This window comes from Cetorhinus maximus, chromosome 16 (genome assembly GCF_964194155.1).
Source record: "Cetorhinus maximus chromosome 16, sCetMax3.hap1.1, whole genome shotgun sequence".
Classification (NCBI taxonomy): domain Eukaryota; kingdom Metazoa; phylum Chordata; class Chondrichthyes; order Lamniformes; family Cetorhinidae; genus Cetorhinus; species Cetorhinus maximus.
The window spans coordinates 4,821,109-4,837,008 of NC_135894.1; positions in this window are offsets into that span (position 1 = coordinate 4,821,109).

The window sequence follows — 15,900 nt, forward strand, 5'->3', positions numbered from 1 at the left end:
GTTCCGGTGAAAACACATTCTCCTTACTCTCTCTAAGCTGTACATTAATTTGATACCTCTATTCAATTCCACTGATCTAAGTAGGACAAGTTCAGCTTCTCCAGTCTCTACATGAAACTGAATTATTTTTATCTCTGTCACCATTCCATTGAATCTCCTCTGAAATTTTCCAAGACCCTGAAATCCTTTCTAATATGTAATGAGTAGATATAGGAACAAATCCTCTGCTGATGAATATCCAGTAATGTTTGAAATTTCAACATAGATTCTTGTTTTTATGCTCTCTGCCTTTATATATAAACTAATGCACCTTTAGTGCATTCTTAACAATCTTATCAACTTGTTCCCACAGTGATAAAGAAATACGCACACGTGTCCTTTCTGTTCCTGCACAATGTTTAAAATTGTACATTTTAGTTTAAAACGTCTCTCCTCATTCCCCCTCCCAAATGTATCCTTCACACGCTCCTGAATTAAATTTCCATTCCCCGTGTTTCTCTATTTCGCCAATTTCTGTATATCTCCTGAAATTTATGACTATGCTCCTCACTGCTTACATTTCCGGATCCCTGTAATCTGCAATTAGGGACATACGAAATAGTAGGCCACTAGGTTTCTCCAGCCTGCTCCACCCTGCAATAAGATCATGGCTCGTCTGTTTCTTTTGCGAATTCTGCATTCTCAACTAACCCCGATAAATTCTGAATCACTTGCCTAACAAAATCTGCCTTAAAGTGATTCAGCACCCCAGTCTCCAGTGCCATCAGCCTTCTGAGGCAAAGATCCAAAGTCGCCGAACACTGAGAGAAACCAAGTCCGCCTTATCAATTACAGTAAAGGGAGCCTTCTAATTTTAGAACAGTGCCCCCTGATTCTTGAAATGATGTATTTCATAAAGAATCCGACGATATTTATGTCTACCATAAAGAGCAGTGGTCATCTTACCGACCCCTAACACACCACTGTACATTCCTCTCCAATCTGAATAACTTTTCTTGCTAATAATTCTCTCATCGCCAATTGTGTATCCAATATGTCACTGCCCCATTAACCCATGAATTTCAGTTTCCATAGCAACTCCCTTAAATGACACATGGTCACATTTTGTTCATATACTTAACATTATGTTAACTTCCCTGATCAACCCACTCGTTACTAAGGGAAAGAAGTCCATTATGTTTATCAGATACGACTTATCATTAACATGCTCGGGTTCCTGCTCATTTATTAACCTGTTTATTTGAAAAAGAAACAAGTAAGTCTGCCACGATTATGGTCTGCTGAAACTACCCCACTGCCACCATTATTATGACAGCTCTGTTGTCCAAGGGTTAATGCCTATTTCCTTTAATATACAGCAGTGGACATTTTCAACCATCAACGACTCTGGCTCCAATTCCAGGATTGGAAGGTTATGGTCGGTGCCTCCGCTATTTCCATCATTCCTTCCCTCAGTCGCCCTCACGCATCCCACCCAGACCGGGTAAATATTCTACTTTATTGTGGTATAAAAACGTGCTGGATTGAAACGAGTTAACTCAACCTGTTTGTTCAGTGATTGTGAGTAATATCAGTCTACATGGGTCTTAATTGTGTCACTGGGGTGTTACCCCCTTCTATTAATAAGGGACATATTTTAATGCGTTATCCCATAGCGTCAGCGGGAGAATCACCACCGACACCAGCAGTGATCAGCGTCACAAGTGAGAGGGAGAGGGGAGATTAGAATCTGAGAAGGACAGGTTTGAATGTTCCAACAATGGATCAGAATCTGACAGCAACAGATTGGAATGTTACAAGAATGTACAGAAGTTTAACCTGGGCGCTTTACTCGATTTCTACAGATCATGATCGTTTGTCATTAGCGGATCGCACCTATTACATTTTTGTGGTTGGTAAAGGAGGTTATTATCCCATCCTGGCTCTTGTTGGTGTACCTAGCAAGTGTCTATACCCACTTATTTATTCCATTATCCACATTTAACTGGATTGCTGTAATTGTATTGTGAATTTTGAAAAAATGGGAGCCATTGTCTTCAAGTTCAGTCACAAACCTCTTTCCCTATACACTGCATCTGAGACTGAACCAGCCTGTGCAGAACATGTGAGATCCCTTTGATCCTGAGGTGATTAGTGGCACTAATATTCGCTCCACTCCCAATCCTTCCCACTACCTTCTCCATAATATCATCCATCACAATCTCCGCCTCAGCCCAGCTACTGAATAAACCATCACCTGGGTCTCAAGACAGACTCGACTATCCCAGTGTTATCCTGGTCGTCCTCCCAGTTACAACCCTTCATAAGACCCAACAAATCCCAATCTACCTTTTGCATATCCTAACTCACACCAAATCTGTTTCTCCCAGCACCTCTTTTCTCACTTACCTACTTTGCTTCCTGGTCTCGTATCCCCTCACTTATAATATTCTCATTCTTACGATATGATCCATCCATGCCTAACTCCTGCGACGAAATCAAATTCCTCTGTTAGTTTTGCAAATTCTTGCAAATTGCTCTGCTGAAGTTTTAGTCAATATAATTGCAACATGAATATAATTCACGATATATCTCCCCATGGCCATGATTCTGATCTTTGGAGATGGTCACAGTAACAGGTGCCGGATTTCTGAAGCTCAAACAATTAAATGCTGCGGGAGGCGCTCTTTTTGACTTCCCAGCGTCTCCCACCTGGTTCTCCATGTTGAACAGACGGTTTCAGCAGCTTTCATACATGAAACTTGGATTGTTCCTGGCCATTGAACGTCTGCGTTACTCACTCTGAGCTGAACATTTCTTCCAGCAAAACAGTGAACCCCCACTAGTGCTATCTTAAATGACCAGACATAAAACCTACAGCTGTGGGGAGTTTGACCGAATTATTTAATTGAAAGGTTCATGGAAGTGTTATTGATGGTTTTCTCTCGGACACTGTGTAGTGAGCTGCTGCTTACTTCCAGGAAGGACAGTGTGTTTGGTAACCAAACTTTGGAATAGCAAAGGGGATATTAGTTACAGTGCACCTGAGTCAGTAACATGACCAACAAAAGGAGAGGGAAAGTTCTGTATAAAATGGAGGATAGGGCGACTTTGACCCATCCAGCCCCAGTTTTCCAAGAACACTTTACCAACCTCCACCTAACCCAGGAGCAGAGCGTGAGGCAAACATGACTCAACAAGGAAGTGGTGACGGAGCTTTTCCCTCCCCTTAAATAAAACCGCGAACCTCATATGAGGGTGAGGAAGGCGTTGTCAAATTCCATTAACGTCACAACTGCATTGAACTTCGATGGATTGGGAACTTTCCTGAAAGGATGATCTCAATCGATCTGTCCAGCAGGGGACGGAGACCACCCATGCCGGGTGAGATGAATACGTCATTTTCTTTCCCTAAGCATGGAGAAGAAGCATTATAGTTTCCATGGTTTTCCCAACACAGCGGGATCCCGATGCTGAATGTTGCTCTGCAGAGTCCCCTTGCCAACATGGAGACATAAAGGAACAGCAATATTTCTTACCGCATTAACGTACAATTCCTGTGTGCCCATGCACAGTACATGTTGGTGAATGTTGGCTATCCCAACACTAGCCACAAAACCCCCATTCCGAAGCAGTCGGCCATTCCCTCCGTCTTCTGATCACTTTCATAACAGAAGCTTGGCTTCTAGGAGATGAATTCTGCCGCATCGGTATGTGATTCAAAACACCCACACCCTCACCAATCCCCATCACCAAGCAACAATCTGAAAATAACACATGTCTAGAGATAACAAGTATAAGTGTGACGAATCATGTTTCCTGAACCGCCGAGAGTCACCAACCTCCCGCTGCCCACCCAGTGCACGCTGGAGCAGGTGGTGTAGTTCATGGAGTTCTGCTGCACTATTCATATAATCTCCATTATGACGACACAGACGTTTTCACCAGAAATGCGGAGGGTACTTCAGGGGGTGAGGAGAAGGAGGCAGATACGATATTTTCTGGACGCCTTCGACCCGGAAAGGCTGTTGGAGAGTGCTTGCTAAGACTTCGGTTCCCATTGGACAACTTGCCTTTTCCATCATAGTTCACCCATTATCCACTGTTAATTCCATCTGATACGCTGGTCACAGCTTCCCCTTGGCCACCAGCCTGTTCGAAAAATCAAGCAAAAAAAACAATATCATTCGCATCTTTATCAAACAACAAATCCAATTATACAAACAAAACTGTAACATTTACCCTTATGTGTTCCTTCAATGTTTGTCTTGTGGGTTCCCCCGGCATGCCTAGTGCTCCTACACAGTGCTTACCCAGTGAACTACAAACATGCGAACAAGGAGCAGGAGTCTGACATTCGGCCGCTCGGGCCTGGCCCGCCATTTAATAAGATCATGGCTGGTCTAAAATAAATCTTGTCCTCGATAACCTACTTAGAATCTATCCAACCCTGCCTTGAAAATATTCAAAGGCTTTGTTCCCACCACCGTATCAGGTGGGCGGTTCGAAAGCCTGACGACCAGCTGCGAGAAAGAAAAATGGCCTCATCTCTGTTATAAATATGCGACCCCTTATTTTTAAACAGTGAAACCAAGTTTTAGTTTCTCACACAAGAGCAAACATCCTCTCCAAGTTCAACCTGTAAACTTCCCTCAGGATGTTATATGTTTCAATCGAGTCGCCTCAAACTCTTCTAAACCCAAGCGGATACATTCCCAAATTGTATTTATAAAATAACATGACCATTCCAGGTCTTACTCTGGGAAAGATTCACTGGATTACGTCCAACACATACACATCCCCCCTTAACTAAGGTTACCAAAATTGTAGAAAATACTCCAGGTGTTTTCTCACGTTATACTCCATTTTCCAGATCTTTGACTTTTTCCCAGATCTTTTCCAGATCTCAGATTCACTTGCAAAAACGATGTTTTTTGTTGGTAACTTCTTCTTGTTCTCTCTACAAATTAATTTCATCCGTATCTTTGTGCCAACAGAAAATAAGCCAAGCATATATCCATAATGGGGATGCGGTGCACCTCAGATGCATCACCGCAAAGGGCGCAGGCCCATTTCAGACTTTCCCTCGCCTCTCAAAACTGCATCGCACCCGTTGGTCAGCTTGCTATATTTGACAGCTAGGCCTTTTCAACTCCCTGCGCAAAACATCAGTTCGGCTTCCCTTAGCTCCTTCTTTTTCTAGGCTGGCTTTTGTCAGTGACCCACTGGTTGGGGGAGGTGATGGTGTAGGGCTAATGTCGCTGCTCCCGTAATTCAAGGCTAATGCTCTGGTGACACAGGTTCAAATCCAGTGAAGTAATCGCTAATTTCTGCAAATCCATCTCCTTCATCAATGTCCTTTAGGGAATGAAATATCACCCCCCCCCACCCCACCCCCCCCCGGCCTATATGGGACTTCAGACTCAGAGTAATGTGATTTAATCTTGAATACTTTGTGAAATTACATTAATGGGGATATTATGAATGTGCATTAAATATTAAATACTTTGCCAGTGGCAGCCACATCGCATGAATGCAGATAAAAGTGTTGTTCCAAGGCAAGTACATTGAATCTACCCTTCATTGTAGAAGATTGCCCAGCTATGTTCTGTACAAAAATAAACAGGAGGATTACAAGCCAGAAAATTACTGGGTCATCAAAAGTCCAATCAAGCGCACATGCTTTGTTAGAAACTGTTCAATGACACTTAGTTTGGTTTCAGCCAGGGCCTCTCGTTTGACCTTATTTCAGTCTTGGTTGAAACATGGACAATAAATCATGACTCCCGACATGAGGTGAGGCTGACGACCCTTCACAGCAAGGCCACATTTGGCAGAGTGTGGCATCAAGGAGCCCTAGGAAAACTGGAGTCAATGGGGGTGGGTTGGCGTGGGGATGGGATGGGCGGTATGTCCGCTGGGGGGTGACATACCTAGCACAAAGTAAAATGGTTTTGGTTTTTGGAGGTCAGTCATCTCAACTCCAAGGCGTAACTGCAGTTCTTCCTCAGTGAAGTGACCTCGGCCCAACCATCTTCAACTGAGTAATGAAACGTCTTCCTTCCATCACATGGTCAGAAGTGGGAATGTTCGCTGTTGATTTCACAATGTTAAGCACAATTCACGTGTCTGTGGATGCTGAAGCAGTCCATGTCGAAATGCAAAAAGAGCTGGACAATATCCAGGCTCGGGTTGGAAAGTGGCAAGTAACATTCGTTGCACAGACGCAACAGGCAATGACAATCATTCTCAAAAGTGAACATAAAAATCGCTCGTTGACTTCTAATTGCATTGCCTGCACTGGAAGCAACACTATGAATATCTAGGGTCCATTGACTTGGAACTGAAAAGGACGAGTTACATAAATACTTTTTCTGCAAGAGCAGTTCAGAGGCTAGAAATCCTGCAGCAAGTAAATCAATTCCTGACTCTCCAAAGTCTGTCCACCGTCTATAAGGTGGAAGTCATAACTGTGATGGAATAATCTCCACTTGCCTGGATGAGTGCAGTTCCCACAACACTCAAGCAGCTTGACACAATGCAGGGCAAAGCAGACTAGTTGATTGGCACCACACACAAAAGCATTCACTCCCTCCACCAGCGAAGCATATTAGCAGCAGTTGTATCATTTCGAAGATAGAAACCAAGCACTCACCAATGCTATTTCGACAGCACCTTCTAAACCCACGACAAGGAGAGCAGATAGTTGCGAACACCAGCACCTGGATATTCTCCTCCAAGTCACTCACTGCCCTGACTTCAAAATATATCGCTGTTCCTCAATGTCGCTGGGTCAATATCCTGGTACTCCCTTCCTTACAGCACTCTAGGTGCACCTACACCACATGGAACTCAGTGGTTCAAGAAGGCAGCTCACTACCACCTTTTCAATGGGAACTAGGTATGGGAAATGAATACTAGCAAAGCCAGCGAACTCTGCATCCCGTGAATGAATAACAGAAAATAATTTCACTAGGCAGCGTTACAAAAAGGACAGACATGTTCTCTGTAACAACCTGTCGATGGGTCAATAGTGAAACTAAAGAAGTGATCACTCCAGAGATTCAGTCAAGAATGCAGAATGCTTACTTTGTAAGATAAATGGAATAACATCAATTGAATATATTCAGAATTTACCCCCATACTTAATTTCTTTATTCTGTCGAGAACGATGAACTTATTCAGCTTAGAACTTAAAAATTAAATCACGTCTAATTTTAACATTACACATAACTTAGGTCTGCATGGCTAATTGCAGGTAATTCCTCCTTATTTCATTTCGCTGTTTAAACATTTGCTTCAATTAAATTTCACCACTGAATTCCCAGTTTCCACCTGTTAGGGTTACAGCATAAATAAATGACCTACTGAACCCGTCATTGGTTCAAAATGTGTTTCAGATACTTCAACCTCTCAGGGAGGTCTCTACAACCCATTGCTTCCAGGGTATGGCATACGATTGTGCATTGCTGCATGCTCCGTAACTTGGCATTGTGAAGGAGTCTGCCGCTGGAGCTGGAGGACGGCGAGGAAAGGATCCCTCCCTCGAATGAGGATGAGGAGGTAAATTAAAAGGAACATGACGAGAATAAAGAAGATGTGGGTAGGAAGTAAGAAAGGACATGGGAGAGACAATGACGATAACATGCATAGCGTGACCAGTGATGGGCACAGGAGCCAATGAAGGACTTCATCATGACCAGAGAATGTTTAATCCAGCATCGCTTCACATGATGGCTGCCGGGGAGCAGGATGAAACAAGGCATGGAAGAGGGGGGAGGACTTTCAAAACATCAAAGACACGACATTGTATCCATCATGTCATAGATGAGGGATTTTTTCTGGATACGACACAATAGCTGTCTTAGAGAAAATGATGACCCATCTTGATGGTAACACATCTTGACTTCGACATCTTGTTCGAATATTTTGAATTATTGATGTAAAGTATTTTTTTATTATTATTCATGGGATATGCGCGTGTCACTTGCAAGGCCAGTATTCGTTGCCAACCTGTTATCATCCTTTAATGGTTTCCCTTGCTGAGCCATTTCAGAAGGCAGTTAAGAGTCTATCACATTGCTGAAGTCCTAGAGTCAGTCCGGGGATGGATGGCAAATTTCCTTCCCCAAATGACACTGGGGAAACAGATTGTTTTTTAATATGAAAACGATGATGGTTTCACGGCCACCATTACTGAAACCATACTTATATTGCACATTTATTAATAGCATTTAAATTCTACCAGCTGCCATGGAGGCATTTGAACCCATGGCCAAGAGCATCAAAGTGGACGCATGGATTTCTTGTTCAGTGACAATATCCCCAAGGCTTCACCAGGTAGATGTTAGATGTATTTCTGAAAATCCATAATTTACGTAAACACCACTGTGACCAAATTAATGCCCTAACTACCGTTGTTTACAATACTCATGGATATTCCTAATGTTGTATTCAAATTGTTCCCTCGGAGTAGTGCAAACAGGCTCCTCACCTCTGTGGCTATATGACTGTGAGAATCATGGTGGTCTGCCTCGTCGTTCAGGAAACCGTTGGGACTCTCCCTGTGATTGCACTACCGGCATCTCTGCAGGGGCAGCTCACTCGCTTGGACCCGGGTGTCAGATGTTGCTTCTATCTGAGGGATAAAGGAATCAGAGGGGAGTGAGATTCCCTCAAATTTCATGTGTCCCTCACCCACTTTTTCCAATCACACAGCCTTGGGGATGGGGCCCCGTTGGTTGGATTGGGTGGGCAGCTGGTGCATTGCTGGGATCCCCTCAAGCTACTGTTCTTCCACCAATGAGGCAGTCCTGTTCAGTGCCCTGAGCTGAACCCCCACTACTGCAATGGAGCTGGTGCCACAGTGCAGGATATCTCACACCTGCTGCATGGACTACCAGGAGTTTGGCCAACCTCTAATTGTTTCTCGTCATGGGCTCCCCATACCAGACGCAAGGTCTAAATCTTAAGTTACCATGAGGTCCACAATTCAGAGCGGTTGAGGCCTCAATGCTTCAGGGAACTGAGTCTGATGCCATCATATCTGCTGCTCTATTTATAAATAATGAATCCCAAACAGAGACACCTGAGACTCTCTCACTGTCCCGAGGGGCATCCCGGTTTCGTCCCTCCCTGCTCAGGGGGGAACAATGAACAGAAATCTCTGCAGATGATACCTCCTCCTTTGGCTGATGCTGTGCTCGTCACCCTGTGGTCCCCACCTTATGTTGGCAGTTGCACCCACTGCAGCATGAATCTCTGGGCTGTTGACTGTTAAATGCAATGGCGGTGATGGTGCTTCCTCGGGGACGCCTACTTCCTCCTCGTGACCGAGTCCTGACTCCTCTCCGTGGGGAGCGGAGGATGGTGGGAGGGTGCGGTGGGGCGGGAGCTCTGGGATTTGTGAGATACACTCAAGGCAGCAATGAGCTGAGGTAATGCAGATCATCCTCTTTCTAAGTGACTTTCTTCCACAAATCTCTCGGCATTTGGTTTATGCCAATCACTGTCTTCCTGTCTAAAAAAAGAGCATAACTTGTTACACATTATCAATCCCGCCCGAGTTTCCATTCCAAAACCCGGTTCCTTCATTCCCCCCCATTCACTCCCAAACCCACACCCAACCCTTCAACTGCCCGTGGCATTACCTGCGCAACTGCATCAGCAACAGGCCCATGCTAAGCTTGGAGGGTGGACTAGCTGTCACGCACACAATCCGAATGTTATTCTTGCAACGTGCATTGTCCTCTCCTTCACTGGAGGAATAACACCATCCCTGGGTTCTCTGTAGCTCTCGTGCATTGTATGCCCTTTTATCCTGCAAGGAAATATGGGAATGGTGCTACGGTGCCTCATCGAATCACATTGATTGGAGATTGCTCCATGATGTCTACAGTTCATTCTCCTCAAAGCCATCCTCTATCATTGACTTAGTTTGCTTCACTTGGCCATGAGCACAGCTCCTGTCACGCTGCTGAACATCATGTACCTTGTGTCCACCCCAGGCTTGAAATAGTGCATGCAGATTTGCTAGGTTGCATGCCCAATTGGGGCATCTCACTCATCTTGGCGGATGGCAGAAGCTGACTGAAGCTCTTTCGACACCGTATACAGCTTCCAAGAACTCCACTAACTTCTCCAAAGCAGCATTTTTGGTGGCCGGTGGGACCTTTGGACCTTCAGGTAACAGTATGTGCCTGTGTCAGTCTACCCCTCTCAGGGGGAAGTCTAGGCCGTGCTCCATGAATCAGAGTGCAGCTGCCTCCTGGGCCTCTGAAGGGAGCCTGGAACAGTCAGCGAACAGGTTCTCCTGCCATGTTTCTACCTTGGTCAGCTGGATATCCAGGCCATGCTCCGTGAAGCAAGGTGCTGCTTCTCCCCGGATCTCCTGGCATCTTCATCGTTCTGCCATCCAGGTACAAGGGGATAGTATGTCTAGCGTCAGGATGTGTGGTATTCATGCTGTTCCTATCATGAACCTCATAGGATGTGTTGTAGGTGAGGAGGGAGGTGCTTCTTTGTATGCCCTATGAGAAAATGTTTGGTGTAACACTGGCGGGGAGCTTCAGAATTTCCTCAGAAGTGACAGGGTGGCAATTCATGTCCCATGTCACCAATCAGATAACTCATGAAGGTATTTTCTTAATAATTTTCTGTTTTTTATTGAAAAGTAGGTTTACGGGGTTTTGTTATTTTCTGTCTCTGTGTGTGAATTAATTACATTTTGTAGTCAAGCAGACATGCAATGTGAAGTTATAAACAGATGTAAGGTGTAGACATATTTTAAAATGCTAAGGAGTAAACATGTTTGGGGGCATAGCACGTAAGGGGAAAAATAAATTTGCAGTTATATGTAGTGGCTGTTGGGATTTAGTTTTTAATGGGATCTCGGTCTGTATACAAATAGCCAAACAAGATAGGAAAGGTGCATGTTTATTTTTCTCGAGGGTTATAGGCAACACATAGTGGCAACTTGAAAATATATGCATTAGGAGCATTAGGAGAAAGTAAAGTTACAAAGACACATGGACACAATGGAGTTTACAAATTTGAATGGGAGGTCGATGTCGAAAGGAGAATGAAGCTCTGCGTCAGGAAAAATAAATTGTAGGACCGAACAGAAGTGTGAGAAGCCTCCAGCATTTGTACATAAACCGCAGTCTACAGAAACAGAAGCTGGAAAGAGACATTTTGAATTACACTCTCTGGGTTATACGGTTAACTTGTTGGACAGACTTAAGAGCTAAAATGTATTATTTTTACCGTTGCCTTAAATGGAATGTAACTGGGAGCAAGGTTAATTAGGGATTTTAAGAGTTATTAGAATGATAATTTGTAGTTCTGCTTATGAGTTTGAAGTCCCCTCTTCTGTCAATAAATATTCAAAGAATAGGCAGTGCCTTTTATGGGTGATCAGGAAAAGATTGTTGCATCATGGTACAGAGGTTGGAGCAGATTGTCTGCATTGGAGCTGAATAGGGGACACAGCCACGGCTAATGAGTAAACCAAGGCAAATGTTATTTAAGGGGGCAGCTGACACAGAACAACAATGTTTCTGTAATCAGCGAGAAGAACAGTAATTACCTGCGGTGCAAAAATCATTATCCTCAACCCAGAGAGGCAGCACCCATAAGCCCTGTCTCATGCCCTGGGGACATGAACTCAAATCCAACCACAGCAGCAGGAGGAATTTAAATTAAATTAATAGAAACTGAAATTGGAAATTAGTCTCAGCATGTTATTTTATACATACATAGGATATGGGCGTCGCTGGATCGGACAGCATTTACTGCCCAGCCCTAATTGCCATCGTTCAGAGGGCATTAAGATTCAACCAGAGATAAGGCAGGTGTAAAAGTCTTGAACTGGGGGAAGGCAAATTTTACAGAAATGATAAGGGACTTGGCTGAGGTGGACTGGACAGCACTGCTGGAAGATAAAAAAGTGGGAAACCAGTGGGAAGCACTGAAAAGCGGAATCCTAATTGTACAAAGTAGACATGTCCCCTACAAAAATAAGAGTGGTGCTGTCAAATATAGAGCCCCCTGATTGTCCAGAGGATCACAGGGGAAGTTAAAATAGAAAAATAAAGCGTAGGATTGGCTAAAGAACTAAACACTGCAGATAGCCGAGACGAATATAGGAAGTGCAGGAACGAAGTAAAAAAGGAAATAAGAAAATCAAAGGGAGGACATGAAAAAAGATTAGCAAGTAAAGGTAAAGATAACCCAAAGATAATATACCAATAAGTTAATGCTAAAACGTTATTTAAGGAAATATTGAGACCTTTCAGAGATGAAGATGGAAACTTGTGTGTAGATGCAGAGGCTATGGGAAGCTTTCTGAATGGATATTTTGTCTCCGTGTTTACAATGGGAAGGGAGGATTTAGATAAAGTAGTCCAGGAGGAACACTGCGAGATATTGGACGGGATAGTCATAAAGAAAGAGGAAGCACTCGAAGGTTTGAAATCCTTGAAAGTTGATGAGCCAGCAGGGCCAGATGGATTGTTACCGAGGCTGCTGAAGGAAGTCAGGGAGGAGATAGCAGATGCTCTGAGGATGATTTTCTAATCTTCAAAAAGTACAAGGGATGTACCGGACGAATGTAAACGTAGTTTCATTGTTTGAAAAGGGATCAAAGGAAATTACAAACAATTGGAGGCCAGTTAGTCTTACATCATTGATTAGCAAATTAGTGGAGTCAATCCTGAGGATTATTTGTCATTTGGAAAGGCATGGACTAGTCAGGGATGGTCAGCATAGATTTGTTACAGGGAGGTCTGGCCTCACAAATTTGAGTGAATTCTTTGTGGAAGTGACAAGAAGGGTTGATGAAGGTGGTGTAGTGGATGTTGTGTAGATGGATCTTAGAAAGGCATTTGTCAAAATCCCACATGGCAGATTGAGCAGAAAAATAAAGGCCCATGGGATTCAGGGTATTATGTCAAACTGGATAAAAGGTTACAGATAAAAGGTTAGCTTTGTAACAGGAAACAAAGGGTAATGGTTGATGGATGCCCCAGTGAAGGGAACATTGTCTCAAGTGATGTTCCTACAGGGCTCGATGTTGGGACCCTTGCTGTTTGTGTTATATATTAACGATTTGGACGGGAACGTGAGAGGCAGGATTGGGAAATTAGCAGTTTACACAAAGATTGGCAGAGTAGTGGATGGTGTCAAGGATAGCCGTAATCTCCAAAACGATATAGGTGGGGGATGGAGTGGGCGGTTAAGTGGCAGATGTATTTTAACATAGAGAATTGTGAGGTCATACATTTAGCTAGGGCAAACAGTTACAAAGCTTAGACAATAAATGTGGATATGCTAAGAGGGGTAGATGAAGTGTGCGATCTTGGCGTATGACTACACAGGTCCCTGTAAGCAGCAGTTCAAGTAGACAAGGTTGTAAAGATTGCATATGGAATGCTTTTCTTCATTGGCAGAGGTATAGAATATAAAAGAAACGATATAATGTTGGAACTGGATAAAACACTGGTGAGGCCACAACTTGTTTACATTGTGAGCATTTCTGGTCACCACATTACAGGATGGGCGTAATAGCTCTGGAGAGAGTGCGGAGGAGGTTTACAAGAATTTTGCCAGAGTTAGAAAAGTGTAGCCATGAGGAGAGGTTGGATCGGTTGGAGTAATTTCCCTTAGAAAAAGAAGGCTGAGAGGTGACTTTGTTGAGGTGTACACATTTATGAGGGGAATAGATAAAGTGGATAGGGTAATTTTGTTTCCCATGTTGGAGAATTCTAGAACCAGGGGACATAGATACAAGATAAGTGGCAGAAGGTGTAGGGGAGACATGGAGAAGAAATTATTTTAAGCAGAGGGCAGTGGGTTTCTGGAATTTGCTGCCCAAGTTGTTTGTCGAGGCAGAAACTCTAAACTTTTTTTTTTAATGACTTGGATCTGCACGTTAAGTGTTGTAAGCTGCAGTGCTATGGGCCAGGTGCAGGAAGGTTGGATTAGAAAGGGCACCTGGGTGTCCTCGGGCTGGGATGGACATGATGAGCCGAATGGCCTCCTTCTGTGCTGTAGCTTTTCTAAAATTCTATGGTTCTATTGCTGTGGTCCTGGATTTGCATTTAGACCAGACCGTGTAAGGGCAGCAAATTCCATTCCCTTAACGATGTTAGTGAACCAGAGGCTTTTTTATGACTACCGATATATTTCTTCACAGTCATCATTCGGCTTCTGTTTCCAGATTCTTACTGAATTAAAATTCCATTATCTGCCATGGCGCCATTCGATGCCAGTACCCAATGCTTAACCTGTGTCTCTGCATTTTTCTAAACACCCTACGGGTTCACGAATTTCCTTGAGGGAAGGAAAGCTGCAGTCCTTACCTGGTCAGGCCTACACATGACTCCAGACCAAAGCATTATGTTTGACTCGAAACTGTACACTGAAATGGCCGAGCAAACGTCGCAATTGAAGGTGGAAAATTGACGGGCAACAAACAATGTATTTTCTAGCAATACCGCCATGTCGTTAAACAAATTAAAACACAATGGCATCGGAGATCTCCGGCTCGAACCCTGAGATCCCATACAAAAGGGAGTCGGAAATCACACCCATATCCCTCGAAGTCTCTCCAAGATGGAAACGTGTCAGGAATTGGATGAGAAGGAGGGCACAGGTCTATGGAATTGGGAATTAGCCAGGGTCGTGTTATTCGGGCCCCAAAAAGAAATGGCCACCCCACAACCAGGTCTCTCTGTCCCTGTGCCTGAGTTAAAAATGGCTTCTTAAGGTCATATTTTTTTTCATCCTCTTTACTACCAAACTATCACTTCACACTTTCTGTGTTTGACTGAATCTTTCAGGTTTCTGTCCATTTGACGAGTTACGTCATGCGCCCTGCGGTCTCTTACTTCTCTTCACTTTGTGTTTTAACATTTCTGATTTTCCAACATTTGAAACCTGTATAATTCCCTCTGTGTGCACAATCCCACGGTATTTACAAACGTCACCAGAGTAGTGGGACCAACATTGGCCCTGGAAATCCCCTGGACAAGTCATTGTAATCTGAAAGGCATCCATTCTCCACTGCTCTCTGCTTTATGTCACGAAGACAATTTCCAAGCCAGGCTGCCATCCTGTTTTAATGCCATGTGTTTCAATTTTGGACCAACTCTGTGATGTGGCAATTTATTAAAAACCGTTTTAAGGGGTAGAGAATTGTGAAGGGCAGGGCAGGAGTGAACATAGAATCATCAACGAGAACAAAAGCTAATGATTGCGTTTGGCCCATCGAAATTTTCCTTCCACTGATGTTAGGCTAACCGGTCTGCAATTCGTTTTATAACCTCTGCCTACTCTTTGAAATAGCAGGATTAAATTTGCCACGCTCCAAGCAGCCGGGGCTGTTCCAGAATTTTGGAAGATGTCAACCAACCCATTCACTATTTCCATGGCTTACTCATTTAGTGCAATTGAATGTCGATTATCGGGCCCTCAGAATGTATCGGCTTTCGGTCCCCTTGATTTCTCTGGCACAATTGTTTTAGTAATAGAATTTTCGGTTATTTCATCCTCCTCATTGGATTCTTTGTTCCCCAGTATCCTGGGAATTGCTCTGTACCTTCTTCCGTGAAGACAGAACTAAACTAATCATATAATTGTTCTATTATTATGTTGCTCTCTATTAAACATTCTACGCTTTAGATTGGAAGTCCCATACATTTGACTTCAAGAAACGTTTTGTCTTTTTACGTACTTTTCAAGGTTTTGCAATCCTTTTTATGTTCCATGCAAATTTAATCTCATGACCTATTTCCACCCCCACCCCCGCCCCCACACCCGCCACCCCCCCCACCCCACCACCTCCCACCCCCACCCCACCCCCCCACCCCCCCACCGCCCTTAATCAATCCCTTGGTTTTCCTTTGCTGCATTTTAAACTAT